An 18,103-nucleotide genomic window follows, 5' to 3' on the forward strand; every position below is an offset into this window, starting at 1 on the left:
CTAACATTTTCTTAAAAAGCACTCTTTCTTCTTTGAGTGCTTGCATATGTCCATTCTGATTTAGGTGTGCAAGCACGGCTGTCGGAGATATTCCCCCTGGTGGTATCCGTTGGTTTGGCACTGGCTCCCCCTGCTGCAGCATGCTCATAGCGCCGGTATCAGGGGCCCCTGCCGAGCCCGTGCTCCTCAATTCTTTCTTACCGCCTGTGTGGCTCTTGGAACTTGCCCTCTTTGCCTTGAGCAAAGTGTTTTAGGGGTTTCTACTGTTTTTTCATTGTAAATAGTTTAGTAAGTTCAGTAGTTTTAAGTAGTTATAGTGTAGGACTGGGACTCCTCATATGAGTTGTCTGAAGTGATTGGGAGAAGGTCATAGAAAAGAATGCTGCAACGTCTGCCGAGAATTTAAGCCCCGCACACAGGAGGACAGAGCAGCAAGGCTAGAAGTCCTATTTAGGAGGTGCCACTGAGACTCGCCTCAGAGCCAAAATTGGACTTGGTGTTGAGTACTTTGGTGTCAGTGCAAAGTGCTCTGCTAGTGGCTAAGAGCTCTCAGCACCAGTCCTCACCGAAACTGAAGAAGCAACACCGAGTTCACCAGGAGACGACTCCCTTGCTGGCACTGAAGGGAGACAAGCAAGCAGATAGGGATAGAGTGAGACCCGTGCCGGACCACTCTCCCTCCCTGGCATTGTGGCAAGCACTGGCAGAGGCACTGGCGCCAGTGTCGCAGCCTCCAGTAGCGCTCGACTAACTAGCTGGTTGGCACTGGATGGACCAGTTTACGGTGCCTTCGACCCCTGAAGCCTACATGGCCACCAAGGATCTGATGACTTTATCAGTACTGAGCCCAGGTGGGAGACAGGACGCGGCACCCAGCGGCACTGAGGTTGACCACTTTTAAGCTGGTTTCAAGACCAACCTCCAGGGGGAAGCCCTCCTACATGGCCTTGCCAGAGATGTCTCTACAGCACCAATCTCGAGAACTGGGAGGATCCATCCCACTGTGATCCTCCGTCTCTGCATTGCCATCTTAATCAAGTTTGGGCCCAGGATCTGACTATTCAAGATGCTGGCACTGAAGAGAGGCTCCGCGTCAATCCCCACAGATGATTCTGCCATTGAGAGTGCTAGGAGCAGGGATGACCCAAAGCACCCAGGCCATGGGGCTGTGGGGTGCAGCACCCCTACAACGGCCCTTTTGGAACCCACGGGGGCTTTCACCAGGGCAAAGGAGCAACTCACAGCACTCCAACTTGATGCGCTCGGAGACTGTTGTTCACCCCCGGTGCCACAAGGAAACTCCGGAGCCGATCCCCAGTCCCGGTGCTGAGGCCAGTGCAGATCCCAGCACTGATGCCAGTGCCCAAGCAGTGGCCCTGTTACTCTGGCCGGTACCAGTACCCAAGTTCATGTGCCTCGGAAAGAGGCTGGACTGGATGCTATGGCAGCACACACCTCTTCCTCCTCGTCCCTAGAGGACAAGCTCGTGCTTATGGGGTCCTCCCCACCACAGAACAACTTAAGGGCCCACCAAAAGTTAAAGTGGGTGCCCTCTAACCTTGGGTTGCAGGCAGAGGTAGTCAGGGAACAGGCACCTGGGTTCCTGGAGATTCTGTTGGCCGCAGCTCTTGCGTAGGTGGCCCTGCTCTTACACAATGCCATTTTGGGACCTATCAAGGCCATTTGTCAGACTCCTGCCTCCATTTCACCCACAGCAAAGAAAGTACTTTGTGCCTGCAAAAGGCTGAGAGTTCCTATTCTCTCACGTCCTCCGGGATCCCTTGTTGTGGTGACTGCCAAGGCCAAATGGGGTCTAACCCCAGACCAAAGGAGCCCAGGAAAATGAACCTTCTTGGGAGGAAGGCCTATTCGATGGAGGGGGGTCTCCAGTTGAGCATAGTGAACCAGCAGCCTATGATTATAACTTGTGGGAAGTAATGAACAGATTCAAAGACAGACACTTCCCCAGGACAGCCGGTGTGTGTGTGGAGGAGTGTGTGAGAGAGCAAGGGAGTTGTCTTCCCCTGTTTCTAATTTTTTTTCAATTTGTTGCTCTCCCTTTGCTTGTTCTCTGCTCTTGCAGATATCAACTGCATGGTTAAGTTCCACTTCTGATTGCCACAGCATATGTTCTCTGGATTCATTGTCTTTGGTGCCCAAAAGTATTTGATTTCTAATAAAGTTGGTACAATTCAGCTCGGTTGGCCTCTCTGCCTGCTCTGCCCCCCCCCCCCCCCCCCGGTACTTATAAGTTGTACCAAATTGGTTTGATGAGGCTGCAAGTTTGGTTTACAGTTTCATTTTTATCAAATGTACTGAAAATAGACTTTTCATATATTATTTTCCTTTTCAACACAAAATATTTTTCTAAGGCATCTAAGACTTGATGTTCATCTTGCTTTTCCTCCTCTGCTGACAAATTAGGAGCAATCCTTACCTACTGCTCTTTTCAGTAGGGCTTGGTTTGCCATATTTTCTTTGTCCAATCCTGTAGCCGCTTCAGGACCTGAAAAAGCTTCGTGCCTTTGCTTCGCAACAGGGATTGGGATGTTGCTCACATACATTGCTGAAGTGACTTGATCACAAATTGCTGACATGACATGGATTTCTTGCATGAGGAAACAGCAACCACATGGCAAATGACTAGAAGGATCAGGCCCTTGAGTGCTGTGGAAAATTACTGTAATGTAAAAACAGCAGGAAATCACTATGAATACGTAGTTTTAGCAATTTAGCACACTGAAGGGCCATGAGCACTTTATAGAGTAACAAAATATTTAAAATTTTGAAGTCTTCAAATGATATGTTTTATTTTGAATGTTGATCTCTTCCATTTATTTACGGTACATATATTCCAAAGTCAGAAGGAACCATTGTGCTCATCTAGTCTGACTTCCTGTATAGCACAGGCCAGAGACCTGCCCCACAATAATTCCTAGAGCTGATCTGTTACATAAACATCCAATCTTGACTTAAAGGTTGTCAGAGATGCAGAATCCACCGTGACCATTGCTAAATTTTTCCAGTGGTTAATCATTCTCACTATGAAAAATTGTGTGCCTTATTTCCAGGCTAAATTTGCCTAGCTTCAATTTCCAGCCTCTGGATCATGTTACCCCTTTCTCTGGTGGACTAAAGAGCGCATTACTACGTTTTTGTTTCCCGTGTACATACTTACAGACTGTAATCAAGTCACCCCTTTGTTAAGGTGAATAGATTCATGAAGCTCAGTCTGTCACCATAAGGCAGGTTTTCTAATCCTTTAATCATTTTTGTGACTCTTCCCTGAACCATCTGTTTGTCAACATGCTTCTTCAATTGTGAACATGAGAACTGAACACAGTGTTCGAAAAACAGTTGCACTAGTACCAAATATGGAGCTAAAATGACCTCTTTACCCTTTCTTGAGATTCCCATATTTATTCATCCAAGAACTATATTAGCCCTGTTGTCCACAGCATCACACTGTGAGTTCACATTCAAGTGATTATTCACCAAAACCCCAAAATTGTTTTCAGAGTCGCTATTTCCCAGGATCAAGCCTCCCTATCTTGTAAGTGTGGCCAACATTCTTTGTTCCTAGATGGAATCATTTACACTTAGCCATAATAAAACACACATTGTTAGCTTGTGCCCAGTGTACCAAATGACCTTTTTCATTCTGAATCAGTGATCTGTCATCATTATTTACCACTTTTCATCAGCAAAACATTTTCTCATTCAGAATTTTAGGTTTTTTTCCAGGTCATTGAAAGAGATGTTGTAATCTCATCCAAAAAAGATATGCTGTTAGTTTGACAAGATCTGTTTGTCATAGTTAATTATATTACCCTACTTTAATTAATTGTTAATCAAGTCCTGTGTCAGCTGCACCATTATCTTTGCCATGATCAATGTTAGTCTGACAGGCCTGTAAATATCCAGGTCATCCCATTTACCCTTTTGAAACATTGGCACAGATTATGTGTGATAGGCGCCAGAGATGGACACATATCAAGAGTATCCCAGACATGTCAGAAAATCTACATTTGGGACAAAGTAGTTTTGAAATCTTTCTGCACTCCCAAGTGTTCAGAAACACTGATTTTGGTTTATTTCAATAATGTATTGAACACACCTGCCTTGCTGATGGGTTTGATCACCCTCCACTGGCTCCTTCTGCTGTTGCATCAAATTTAAACTACTGGTCGCCTCCTGTCAGGCTCTATATAAAACTGCCACCACCCAGTGCAACTCTGCCAATGTTGCCATCCTTGCCCACCCATTTTTCAGTCTCTCAAATAACCTCCTCTGTGCCGCCTTTCACGCATTGGCCATGCATGATCCAGCTTGCCTGAGCTCATCTGCAGGGCCCCTCTCTCCTCTCACTTCTCAATCCCTCCTAAAATTCACCTTGCTGGGCTGCCAGCGGCCAATCTTATTGGTTTCTGTAGAACAACCTTATTTTTGTCTCTTCCTGACTGCTATTTGCCTAATCTGTGTTAGATTGTCAGTTCCTTGTATGTCTGAAAAATACATCACAAATTATGGTTAGTACCACAAACTCATAATCATAATAATAAAAGTAGAGTTTTGCTTGGCCACATTTGCACTGGATGATGGTTTGCCTGAGTACCTAGAAAAGTGAGACAGGAATGATGTTCAATTTGTGTTTTTATTGTTGATTTAAAACAAAAACAAGAGTATCTGCCCCAAATTTTCCAACTATAATCTCTGAGTAAAGCTTGGTTTTTCTGAACATTTTCAAGAGGATCTGTTAATTAGTTTCTGAGTTAAATTGGCTTTTAAAAATGTTGCTCAGGAAAAATCATCATCTTTTAAAAGAATCTTGTGATGTTACAGGCCCATGTAGCTTAGAAATGACAGACTAGGTAAGATCATAACCCTGCACCTAGTGAGAGTCGGGGGAGCTCTCTGGGGTTATATAGTTATTTTGTTAATTAACAAACAGAATTATTAGTATTAGTCATCATAACTGAATCCTTATCCTTCACTATAAGCCAAGAGAAAAAATAAACCGTGGCTACTTCCATTCTCCAGTGGAATCTGCCATGTCTTCCTGACTAGTTTAGGAGAGGAATCAATCTAAGGCTCTCTAGCCTCATGACCCTAGTGTCTGAGCACCTCACAGTCTTTAATGTGTTTATTCTCACACATCTCTATATAACAGGGCACTGCTGTTATCCTCATTTTGCAAGAAGGGAACTGAGGCCCAGAGAAACTAAGTGATTTACCCACAGTCACACAAGTCTCCTGAGTTTTAGGCTAGATCCTTCATACTGCCTTTCATTATATGCTCCTGTGATATTCATGGCATCTGAAATGGGGGCAAACAGAGCATGGACAGGGCCACTCATGGGACATGTGTGTTATGGCAGAGAAGATTTTTGACAAGGAACAAGTGACTTGACGGATACCAGAATTTTGGGGGAATCTTATTTTCCCCATCTGGAGGATCTGTGGCTTACCAAGACTAGGGGATCATGGAGGGGGCAGGTAGTAGATTTGCTTATGGCAGTGAGAGGGTGCAGGTTGTGACAGGGTGTGAAGCGTGGAAGCCGTTGGCACCTCTGTGCCCCCTGACAATTCAGCTCGGTTGGCCTCTCTGCCTGCTCTGCTGGTGACTCACAGCCAGCCCCTCTGGGGACTATCACCCAAAACGATAGCAAGGTGGCGCCACACACCTGAGTGCTTTACCTAAGCCACTCATGGACCAACAATAGAGGCACCAGCCAATTTCCCAGCTCCTCAAGCCTTGCACCCCTACTGGAGTATAAACCCAGAATTATACTGTCTTGCCCTGCACAGAGGTCTGTACTGTGCAAACTCATTAAATTAGTCCACTTCCCCTCATTGTGGGGAAGATATGCAACAGCCTTTGTTACCAGAGCTAAGATTTCCAAACACTTCACTCAAAGACACAATGGTTAAGATAAAACATAAAACAGGTTTATTAACTACAGAAAGGTAGATTTTTAAGTGCTAATAAATGATATCAAACAGATCAAAGCAGGTTGCCTAGGAGATGAAACAATCTCAGTCTCATACAAACTAGATAGAATTTGATTCAGCAATATATCACCCTGGCGGATAATAAAAGCAGGTTTTAGCTTCCTTACAAAGGCAAGTATTTCTTTTCTGCCTTGGACCCCCTTCCCCAGTTCAATCTTTGTTTCTCCAGTGTTTCTAGGTGTTCTCTTGTAGGGAAGAGAGTCCCTGTCATGATGTCACTTTCTCCTTATATAGTTTTTCCATAGGGCAGGAATGCCTTTGTTTCAAGCCAGGTTCCTAGCACAGTTCGTGGAAAAGTACAGGTACCAAAATGGAGTTCAGTATCATGTGGGCTGGTCACATGCTCTTGCATGCCTCGCTAAGCCATTATTCATAGGCTGGCTGAAGTGTTCCCAGGTGAGGACAAACCTTTTCAGTGGTCCATTGTCTGTCTTGATGGGCCATTAGCACTGTTTAGCTTCTTCATTGTTGTACCTGAAAATCTAGTTGTAGGTGTTTCCAACGTCACAATATCTTTCAGTAACACTCACAGAGCAAAACTTCAAAACTGCACATACAATGATAACACATACAATCCAACAGGATATTAATGTTTAATAGAGCAGGACTTTTAGTGTGATAGCTCACGGCATACTTTGTACAAAAGATATATGACAATGGTGAATGTGGGTGTGCCAGAGTGTCACGGTGGTATTTGTGGAAGGAGGGGCTGGAAGAATGTACAGTTCTGGTGTGTTCTCTAGGGTGCCTGGTCTTTGTGCTCAGAGTTCTGTGCTTATGTACCTGGGCGGAGGGGAATAGGGGCTGCACTATTCATTGCCTTAGCGTCTCATTTTAGGTACAATAGAATAAACTCACCCTAAATGAGACAAGAGTTCTGTGTTTTCATTTATAAATAAATTATGAAGCACCACAAATATATTCCAGGCACATATATTCCAAGGGCCAATGCAATAAAGATTTCCAACAAGGAAACCTCTCGCATCTGTCAGAATACACAGCTAGTGAGTACATTGCCAAAATTAAGATGGCAGATGGGACATTCTGATGCAGCCACATTTTGACATGATACCAGCCCAACTCCAAACTAGGACTCCTGTTCAGACAGTCCAATGTGATCCTCCTGTGGCTTGTGTCGCAGCCCTAATTGGGAGAAGAGTTGCTGTTGGCTGACTGATCAGTGAGTTGTCTTCTGCTCATTTCCAGCTGCTAACAAGCACTGGAGTTGCCATACTTAGGAGTCTGCAGACAAATCACTCCCCAAGGAGCATCACAGCAGATGTAATGGTCCAAAGGGCAGAGGGACAGTTGTGTTGTGTATGAAGCAGCACCATAACTCTGCATTTCCAGCTTCTCGTAAGGCTGTAGTTTGTTCCTGTCATTCTTACCAGGGAGCTGTGGGGAGATTTAACTCAGCACTTCTTGGTTGTTAATGGTTGGAGCAGAGGCTTTCAAATCCCACATCCCAGAAGGGCACAGGGAGCAACAGGCATGTTGTGTCGCAGTGACATTAACTCCACCTTACAGAAGCTTTTATAAGGCCTGGTCTACACTATGAGGTTAGGTCAAATTTAGCCACATTAGGTCGATTTAAAAATGAATGCGTCCACACAACCAACCCCAGTCTGTCAGCCTAAAGGGCTCTTAAAATCGACTTCTGTATTTCTCCCTGGTGAGGGGAGTAGCACTAAAATCGACTTTTTTGGGTCGAATTGGGGGTAGTGTGGCTGCAAATCAACAGTATTGGCCTCCAGGTGCTGTCCCAGAGTGCTCCATTGTGACCACTCTGGACAGCACTTTGAATTCTGATGCACTAGCCAGGTACACAGGAAAAGCCCTGGGAACTTTTGAATTTCATTTCCTGGTTGGTCAGCATGGTGAACTCACGATGACATGTTTTCTGAGCTCATGCAGTCCTCCCGCACTGATAGGGCACAGCTTAATGCATGGAGGCATTCAGTGGCAGAGGCCAGGAAAGAATTAAATGAGTGTGAAGAGCGGAGGCAAGACATGATGCTGAGGCTAATGGGGGAGCAAACGGACATGATCAAGCATCTGTTGGAGCTGCAGGAAAGCCAACAAGAGCACAGAACCCCACTGCATGCACTGTATAACCACCTACCCTCTTCTCCATGTTCCATAGCCTCCTCACCCAGATGCCCAAGAACAAGGGGGCGGGGGGGGAAAGGCTCCAGGCACCCAGCCGCTCCACTCCAGAGGATGGCCCAAGCAACAGAAGGCTGTCATTCAAACAGTTTGATTTTTAGTGTGGCTACAATAAGCAATGTGGCCTTGTCCTTCCCTCCTCCCCCACCCCACCCAGGCTACCTTGTCTGTTATCTCATTTTTTTTAATTAATAAAGAAAGAATGCATTGTTTCAAAACAATATTTAGTTTATTTCGAAGGGGGAAGGGTGGTTGGATTACAGGGAATTAAAATCAACAAAGGGGGCAGGTTTGCATCAAGGAGAAACACACACAAAAGTGTCACACTGATGCCTGGCCAGTCATGAAACTGGTTTTCGAAGCCTCTCTGATGTGTAGTGCATCTTGCTGTACTCTTCTAATCACCCTGGTGTCTGGCTGCTTAAAATCGGATGCCAGGCGATTTGCCTCAACCTCCAACCCTGCCATAAACGTCTCCCACTTACTCTGACAGATATTATGGAGTACACAGCAAGCAGCAATAACAATGGGAATGTTGGTTGCGATGAGGTCTGACCAACAGTGCCAGGCAGCTTTTAAATGTCCAAAGGCACATTCTACCACCATTCTGCACTTGCTCGGACTATAGTTGAACTGCTCCTTACTACTATCCAGGCTTCATGAACGGATCCCCTGAGCAGGAGAGCAAGAGGGCATAGTTGCAGCAGAAGCAGTGGATGAGGACGGTTAGCAGTCCTACTGCACAGTCTGCTGCCAGCAACACCCAGGAGGACCAGAACAGCTCCCCCAGATTCGTCGCTGGACTGGAATGTATGGTTGCAAGGCTTCTTCACCAGTGACAAAGGACAGGAATATGATGCACCTAAATCTGAAAAGGCCCGTACATTTCCCAAAGTCACTACCGTTGATAACAGAACGTCAGTGATTGCATTGGCTTCTTGGATCACAGCAGCTCCCACAGTAGACTTGCCCACAACAGCAGCGGTGATGGTGAGCTGAGCGGGCTCCATGCTTGCTGTAGTATGGTGTCTGCCCAGGAAAAAAGACACAAAATGATTGTCTGCTGTTGCTTTCACGGAGGGAGGGGCGATAACGACGTGTACCCAAAACCACCTGCGACAATGTTTTTGCCCTATCAGGCATTGGGAGATTAACCCAGCATTCCAATGGGCGGCAGAGACTGCGGGAACTGTGGGATAGATACCCACAGTGCACTGCTCCATAAGTTGATGCTAGCCACTGTAGTGAGGATGCACTCCACCGACTTAATGCACTTAGTGTGGATGTATGCTATCAACTGTATAAAATCGATTTCTAAAAATTGACTTCTATAAAATCGACCTAATTTCATAGTGTAGATATACCATTAGTGTATTAATGCTGGGGCCAATCATAGGCTCCAGCCTAGAACTGCCAGTGCTGCCCCGGCGTGTTCCTGCACTAACCAGGATATTTAGGGAGAGGGTCTTGAAGACACATTTGGGACCATGGGTGTAGTTTGGGGGGTCGGGGGAAGAAAGGGATATTGCCTCCACAGAGGTGAGGCATGGGGAACACATTGGGTCATGTGCCACTACCCTCCATGATTTCTGCAAGCGCCGAGCTGTCCAGGTGAGGGAGGGTGGCCACTCTGGCTCGCTGACTCTGCAGCTGGACCCCACCTCCTTGGTTCTAGTGCCAGTGGGCATCCCCATCTACATATGCTGGGTGCCCTGTTTTCTGTACACCAGTGGATGCCCATGATGTGGTAGAGCAGGGGGGCTGGGTAGGGCAAGGGAAATAGGGGAAGGGAGTCGGGTGGAAGGGTGGAGGAAAAGGCAGTGGAGGAGGAAGGGGGATGGGCTAGGACAGGGGGAAGAGAAGGGGATAGGGGAATGCAGGAGGGGAGGGGGCAGTGGGGAGGGGAAGGGAGATGAGATGAGGAAGAGAGGGGCTAGGGGAATGTGGGGGGAGCAAGAGCCCATTAGGCAGCATCCCCTCGATAGCAACAGCATCTGAGGTTCCCCTGTTAAGTAGGCCCTCCCCCTTTCCAGCACTGGCAGCCCAGGTACCTCCTCTCCAGGTTGGGGGACAGAGCCAGTGAGCCAGGGAAACTGGCTTCAGTGCACACCGTGCCCCCCCCCCAATATAGCGGTTAAACTGTGCCTATGTATTGTGTCCCTCCTACTTCCCGCTCCCTCGTAATATATTCTTGGCCTGGCCCTGGCTTAAGTTATAATAGCCTAAGAACTGCTCTAACTTATATTCAGCTGCAACAGCCCCCAAGGGAGCCTGCTAGCTGTCGAGAATAGCCAGATCCTAGCAGTGCCATGTCCTCACCACTCAGCCATGATCCTACCATGCTTCCTGGGCCAGGGCTGTCCTGCTGGGTCTGTGCTGCTCTTTACAGCAAGATTCTTCCTCAGCAGCCATTGCCACTGGCTTTGTGGGCCCTTTATACCACTGGCATGAAGGGGCTGGAACAGAACTTGTTGTGTATTTGGTTGTCATGGTTTTTGTTCCTATGGCAACTGAGTTAGATTGTTAGGGGATAGCCCAGCCAGCTTCGGCCGGTTAGGCGAGCTCTGTGTCTGTAAATAAATGGTAGCTTTGTTAGCTGTCTGCTGCCTGGCCTCAAGTGATTTCTTCCTAAACTGGCTGCCCCCAAGGATATAACAATTGGTGACAATGGATGGGATTCCGGTGCTGCTCCAGTAACAGAAGGAAGTAGAAGTCAAGGTAAAGAACAAACAAACAAAAAAACTGCTTGTTTGCACTGACTGTGAAAGTGAAACTAAAAATCACGGCTACTCTGACCGGGCCACTGGAACCTTTTGATGAGAATATAGAGCAGTGGCATGTGTATACTGAGCGTTTTGAGCTTTTTGTTATTGCAAATGACATTACAGAAGAGAAGAAGGTGCCAATATTCTTAAGTGTTGTAGGGGCTAAAACCTACTCCCTGCTATGCAGCTTACTACACCCTGTTAAGCCTGAGACTAAATCTTACAGTGACATTGTGGAAATCCTGGGGTCCCATTTTTCTCCAGAACCACTGGTAATTGCTGAAAGATATCAGTTCCACAAAAGAGACCAAAAAGCAGATGAAACAGTTGTACAATTTGTAGCAATTTTAAAAAAGCTAGCAGAACACTGTGAATTTAAAGAGATGTTAAAAGATGCCCTGCGTGACAGGTTAGTGTGTGGCCTCTACAGTGAAGCTATATGGAAGCGCCTACTGACAGAGGCTCAGCTTACATTACAGAAGGCTGTTGATATTGCTATCTCCATGGAACTGGCTACAAGGGAGGCGCAATACATCGGTGCATCCCCTAGGGTGCAAAAGGTGTCACAAGAACCTACCCACAAAACTGTGCAGAGTCAAGAATGTGTGGTAAGCCAGGTCACCAGGCATCAGAATGCTGGTGTAAGGACCTGGTGTGTCGACACTGTGGCAAAAAGGGACACATTGAGTGTTCCTGTAAACAAAAGAAAAAGAGGCCTATGATCTGGCTGACAAAAAGAGGAACCCTGCACACCCTAGAGCAGACCCAGGATGATCAAGGTGATACCTCATCGCAAGAGGAAGTGCCACTGCATGTTTTGTCTTTGGCGGTGGGCTCACATGAATACTGGGTAACCCCGTTGTTGGATGGCAAACCTATACGCATGGAACTGGACACCGGTGCAGCCGTCTCGCTGGTCTCCAAGACTGTGTATAAAGAAAAACTATAACATCTTCCACTTAAGGCAACAAAAACTGTTCTGAAGACGTATATGGGAGAAGCTGTGCCCATGCTGGGCACTATTGATGTTAAGGTGGAGCTCAATGGACAGGCTGCTAAATTGCCACTGTTTGTGGTGAGAGGTAACTACCCAGCCTTAATGGGTAGGTCTTGGCTTGAGAAGATTCAGCTGAACTGGGCAGAAGTGCACCGGATGACTAAAGAAGAAACCAGTCTAACCCCTATACTAAGGAAACATGCTGCTGTTTTTGGAGAGGATCTGGGAAGTATGAAGGGAATCACTGTGATATTGAACATTAAACCTGACAGTCCACCAAAATATCTGAAAGCCCAAACTGTGCCATATGCCATCAGGCCAAAAGTTGAAGCAGACCTGGAGCGCCTGGTCACCAATGCAGTCCTAATACCAGTTACCCATAGCTCATGGGCCACTCCTATTGTTCCAATAGTGAAGAAAGATGGCTCTCTCCAGATTTGCGGTGATTTTAAAGTCACTGTCAACCCAGTGTTGTGTGCAGAGCAATACCCGCTTCCCCGCATCGATGACCTCTTCGCAGGCCTGGCTGGGGGACAAAAGTTCAGTAAGACTGATCTGAGTCAAGCATATTTACAGATGCACGTCAATGAAGAGTCCCAAGAGCTGTTGACTATTGTGACTCATAAGGGGCTTTATCGATACTGTCGCCTACCCTTCGGAATAACATCTGCTCCCACCCTGTTCCAGAGGGCTACGGACCAGATCTTGTGTGGCTTGTCAGGCGTTCAGTGCTATCTGGATGATATCCTGGTCACTGGAAGGAATGAAGAGGATCACTTAAAGAATTTAGAGGCTACCCTACAAATACTGGAAGAGTATGGCCTACGAGTTTGCAAAGACAAGTGTGAATTCTTCAAGCCCTCTGTTGAATATTTGGGACACATCATTGATTCTGCAGGTCTTCATAAGGCCCCTGCAAAAGTTAAAGCTATTGTGGAGGCTCCCCCCCTCGAAATGTAAGCCAGCTGTGCTCGTTTCTAGGACTACTAAACTATTATGGAAAGTTCATCTCACAGTTAGCCACACTGCTAAAACCACTTCATGAGCTCTTGGGGCCTGGAAGTGGACTGAAGCCTGTGATGTTGCATTTAACAAAGCTAAGGATGCACTGCTAAATTCTGAAGTTCTAACGCACTTTGATCCATCCTTACCCTACAATTGGCCTGCGATGCCTCCCCTTATGGAGTTGGAGCAATCGTGTCACACATTATGCCTTCAGGAGAAGAGAGAGACCGATTGCTTTTGCTTCACGCACTCTAAGCAAAGCAGAAACTAACTATGCCCAAATCGAACATGAGGCATTAGGAATTGTTTTTGGAATTCAGAAGTTTCATCAGTACCTGTTTGGGCGAAAGTTTACTCTTCTCACAGACCATTGACCTCTGATATCAATTTTTGGACCCTACACAGGCATTCCCCCATTAGCTGCTAGTAGTATGCAACGCTGGGCATTGTTACTTTCAGCACACACATATGAAATCAAATATCGGAAATCCACTCTGCATGGCAATGCAGATGGCCTCTCAAGGTTGCCTTTTCCGGTCAAACATCAAGATAGTGCCCAAAAGGAAATCTTCTACTTTGAACAGGTAGAGAATACACCTATCACTGCTACTCAAATAAAGAAGGCAACTCGCGTTGACCCAGTATTATCCCAAGTTATGGACCTGGTGATGCATGGAAAATCTCGACAAATCTCTCCGGTCTCACCTGACCTTGTTACCTACATGTCCAGGAGGACGGAGTTATCGATCCAATCTGGTTGTTTGTTGTGGGGGAGACGTGTCATTATTCCATCACCACTGAGATCACAGATGTTAGAACAGCTACATTCCGGTCACTGTGGAATAGTGCGCATGAAGGAAATTGCACGAAGCTATTTTTGGTGGCCTGGATTGGACAGTGCTATTGAAGAGAAGGCAAAAGCTTGTATGTCATGTCAGGGTGTGTGGAATGCACCCCAGTGGGCACCCCTACACCCATGGGACTGGCCTGAAAACCCGTGGCAACATATTCACATTGACTTTGCTGGCCCCCTTGAAGGAAGCATGTTCTTGGTGGCAGTAGATGCCCATTCTAAATGGCCAGAAGTCTCTATAATGCAGTCCACTATTGCAGAGAGTACTATCCAAAAACTACGGGGACTCTTTAGTCATTTCGGTCTGCCAGAACAACTTGTGAGCGACAACGGACCGCAGTTTGTCTCTCAGGAGTTTCAAAATTTTATGAAGGCAAATGGAATACACCACATCATGTCAGCACCATATCATCCATCCACCAACGGATTAGCTGAAAGATTTGTGTAGACAATAAAACACGCTTTGAAATCAGCAAGGGGACAACACTCCATTCAAAAGCGTCTGGATACCTTCTTACTTTCCTACAGAAACACACCTCATGCTACGACCCAGGCATCCCCGGCCTTTCTAATGATGGGACGACAGCTGCACACTTGCTTTGATCTGCTGAAACCTTCTGAACCCCGACAAATTGTGCAACATCAGCAGCAATATCAAGTCATCAGACGGGCACCCAGAGCAAAAGACCGAATCTTTAGCCTGGGACAGCCAGTTTTGGCTCGGAATTATACTTCCAGAGCTAAATGTGTCCCTGCCATGATCATCACTCAAACAGGACCTGTTTCCTACACAGTCCGTACTGCAGAGAATCTTACCTGGGGGCGACATGTAGATCAGCTGTTGCCAGGTCATGCCAGTCCTCAGGACACATCTGCAGTTTAGTGGTCTGACTTCATCTGTTCTGGTGAGACACCAACTCACCAATCACCTGTTCCTGACTGTTCTCCTCCATTACAGCCGGCAGCTGAGATACCCCTTTGCCCAGCACAGGCTGATACCACCTCCTCACCTGTTCGTGCTGTGGACCCTGAGCCCATGGTACTTTCGGGTGCAACAACACCAGAAGTTTGCCGTAATCCATCTAGAGACAGAAGGCCTCCTCATCGGCTGGATCTTTAGCTAGGGCGAACCCACGGTTACAGGGCAAAATAATCCCCAGGGTTTAGCCGGGAATGGAGGCAGTCTACCCTCCTTCTCTAGTCTAGTGTGTGTTATATTTAGGGGATGTTCTTATTAGGGGGAGAGGAATATGTTGTGCATTTGGTTATCATGGTTTTTGTTCCTATGGCAACTGAGTTAGATTACTAGGGGATAGCCCAGCCAGCTTCAGCTGGTTAGGTGAGCTCTGTGTCTGTAAATATATGGTAGTTTTGTTAGCTGTCTGCTGTCTGACCTCAAGTGATTTCTTCCTAAACTGGAACTGAGACTCAGGCACCATGTGGGTAGTCTGATGACCTCCACAGTATCAAACGGTGGTTTTCAACCTCTGTTAAAAAAAGGTCTTAGTGTCCATGCAGAGCAGGTCTGTTTACTGGGAAGACATGAGATCCAAACATACTTCTCACAGGTGCTGCAGCACAGTCTCTGTGCAGTTCCAGACATGAAAGATGCCCTTTGACCTAGGACACAGGATCAAATTATACTCACACATGGACTCTTCCCCACAGGGACTGGAGATTTTCCGTGATTGTCTTTCACAGTGCTGCAGTCCAGACATGGACCAGTACTTTTGGGGTCCAGCCATGAAACTAGGGCCAACCAGTCAGCAATCACAACGTCCACACACTAGAGCCTGGCTTATCACCCGGACCTTATAGACTCCTACACTGGCATCAGCCTTGCTTATAACTAGGGGCACCATGGACACACACACTAATAATTCAGGTCACAGTATTACAAAATCATATAACTTCCAACTCAAATGACCCTTTTGTGGTGAGAAGAGGAATGACACTGGCTGTCAGGATCTCTGTGTAGGTTGTGAGCTGGCAGAAACTCATTTCTAGCCCAGATGATGACACAAGAGTTGTGTAGGCGTGTACAGGCTGCTGATTTGACCAGGAAAACGGGTTTGGTTTGATCTGACACAGGTTCTACTTTATCTGTTTGTTCCCAGGAAGCTACTTGCCTAAAAAGTCTCACAGCCTGAGCATGTCTCTCTCCCCACCCCTGCAACATATTCTTCTCTAAGCCCAGAGTAGTGACACTTACTGGGCCTGGTATAAATAGGTGCACTGACTTGAATGGAGATTCATTCCTGCCAGTTGAGAATCTGGCTCACAGGAGCCATTTGTGGGGCCTGAGCCCTTCTAAACATTCCAACCTAAAGCCATCTGTAAATCGCCAGGTTTACTGGCCTGCAGCAGACCTTGACTCTCATGGACAGGGACTGTTCAGGTCAGTTCTGGATGGCTCAGGAGCCAAGACTGACATAACACTGTGAGCATTTTTATCTCAAGTCCTGCTGAGCAGCTGGAATCAATTTATTCAGCCATTCAGTGAAAAGACCTATAGGATCTGCCACAGGCCTGGGGGCGAGGGGGATTCTCCAAAGGGCTCATCTAAACCTGATCTTGCCAGTGCTCTTTATTTGTCACCAGGCAAATGAAACAGAGCTGAGTGGAGCTAAAGAGACGCCTGACATGAGTTACTGCTGGCACACTGTTCTTTTACAGAGCTGAGCTTTGCAATGGAGAAGGCACCTACTTGGGTGACACCCACACTATCACCAAGCAGCTTCCATTCCTGACGATTCATTTGCAGGCCCATTAACACAATGAGAGCAGAGGGGTATGCTCCCTGCATGTGACACTGACCACATCAGACCTGATTCTGCCCCAAGTTATATCTGCATGAATCCGGAGTAACACCACTGACTTAACTAGTGTGATGCTAGATGTCACTGAAAGCAATATCCAGCCCTTACGCTACTAAAGGTTAAGATCAAGCATTACAGGGATATTCCAAACACAATGTAAAAGTGCTGGATTAAAGCAATTTGGTGCCCTGGCACACCGTGACACAGAGACCCTGGCCATGCCCCACAGCCTTGTGCTGTGGATCTACTCAGAGGCAGATTACAGTTTTGTTGGGCCTTGGGCCAGAGCAAGTGGCCTGGTGTAAAGGGCAGTACAGACCCAACAGGACAGCCACCCCTTCTGCCTGTAGTTCCCTCCCTTCCCCGCACTCCTGCCAGGGAAATGGGATTGGGGTGCAGGGGCATGCCCCATCCCAACCCCCACCTGGCGCTTCTGCCAGGGAATAGAGTCAGGCCATGGGGGCTTGTCCCGCTCCACCTACCTGACCGGCACTCCTGCCAGGGAGTAGGGTCAGGACACAGGGGGTGCCCATTTTTCCGGGCCCTTCCACATTGGCCAGGGTCCTGGGCATAGGCCTCATTGGCCCAGTGGCTAATCTGCCACAGGATCTACCCCTAACCTCACTTGAAGTGCCCCCTCAGAATGGCAAGGGCAGCACTATGGGGCCCCCTTTCTGCTCCAGGAGTTACAGTCAGGAGCAGCACGGTGGCAGCCAGGTGGCTTTCCATCAGTCAGGATGTGTCTGCTTCAGTGAGTAAGTGCGACCTGTTGCTCCTGCCACACACAGCACTCTACTGGGGTCAGGCTGGTAGCCCTTCCCTGAGCAGTGGGTCATGGCATTACAATCCATTTATATCTATGAGGCAGAGCTATTGTTTCAGGCAGTTGCAGACTCAGGCAGGCAGTGCTGCATTAGTTACACTGGGTCATACTTTCAAGGTTTTTCTCTGCAACCATCAAACTTTTTAAAAATACGAAAGTTCAGAGTCCTTCTGTCATAACTATAAAGGGAAGGGAACAGCCCTCCTGTGTACAATACTATAAAATCCCTCCTGGCCAGAGACACCAAAATCCTTTTACCTGTAAAGGGTTAAGAAGCTCAGGTAACCTGGCTGACACCTGACCCAAAGGACCAATAAGGGGACAAGATACTTTCAAATCTTGGTGGGGGGAAGGGTTTTCTTTGTGTGCTCTTTGTTTTGGGGTTGTTCACTCTTGGGACTAAGAGGGACCAGACATCAATCCATGCTCTCCAAATCTTTTTGAACCAGTCTCTCATATTTCAAACTTTCTAAGTAACAGCCAGGCAAGGCGTGTTAGTTTTATCTTTGTTTTCTCAACTTGTAAATGTTCCTTTTTGCTAAGAGGATTTACCTCTATTTGCTGTAACTTTAAACCTAAGGCTAGAGGGGGTTCCCCTGGGCTCTATGAATCTGATTATCCTGTAAAAGTTATTTTCCATCCTGATTTTACAGAGATGATTTT

The 18,103-nt window shown here is 46.9% G+C and overlaps 1 protein-coding gene and 1 pseudogene across 1 annotated transcript in view; both read left to right on the forward strand.

Moving 5' to 3' along the window:
• The window catches only part of KLHL12 (kelch like family member 12), a 230,533-nt gene that overhangs the window by 194,994 nt on the left and 17,436 nt on the right, over positions 1-18,103 (forward strand). The window lies entirely within an intron of this gene.
• Positions 11,412-15,048, forward strand: LOC127051469 (uncharacterized protein K02A2.6-like; annotated as a pseudogene).

Source organism: Gopherus flavomarginatus, chromosome 5, assembly GCF_025201925.1.
Source record: "Gopherus flavomarginatus isolate rGopFla2 chromosome 5, rGopFla2.mat.asm, whole genome shotgun sequence".
Taxonomy (NCBI): domain Eukaryota; kingdom Metazoa; phylum Chordata; order Testudines; family Testudinidae; genus Gopherus; species Gopherus flavomarginatus.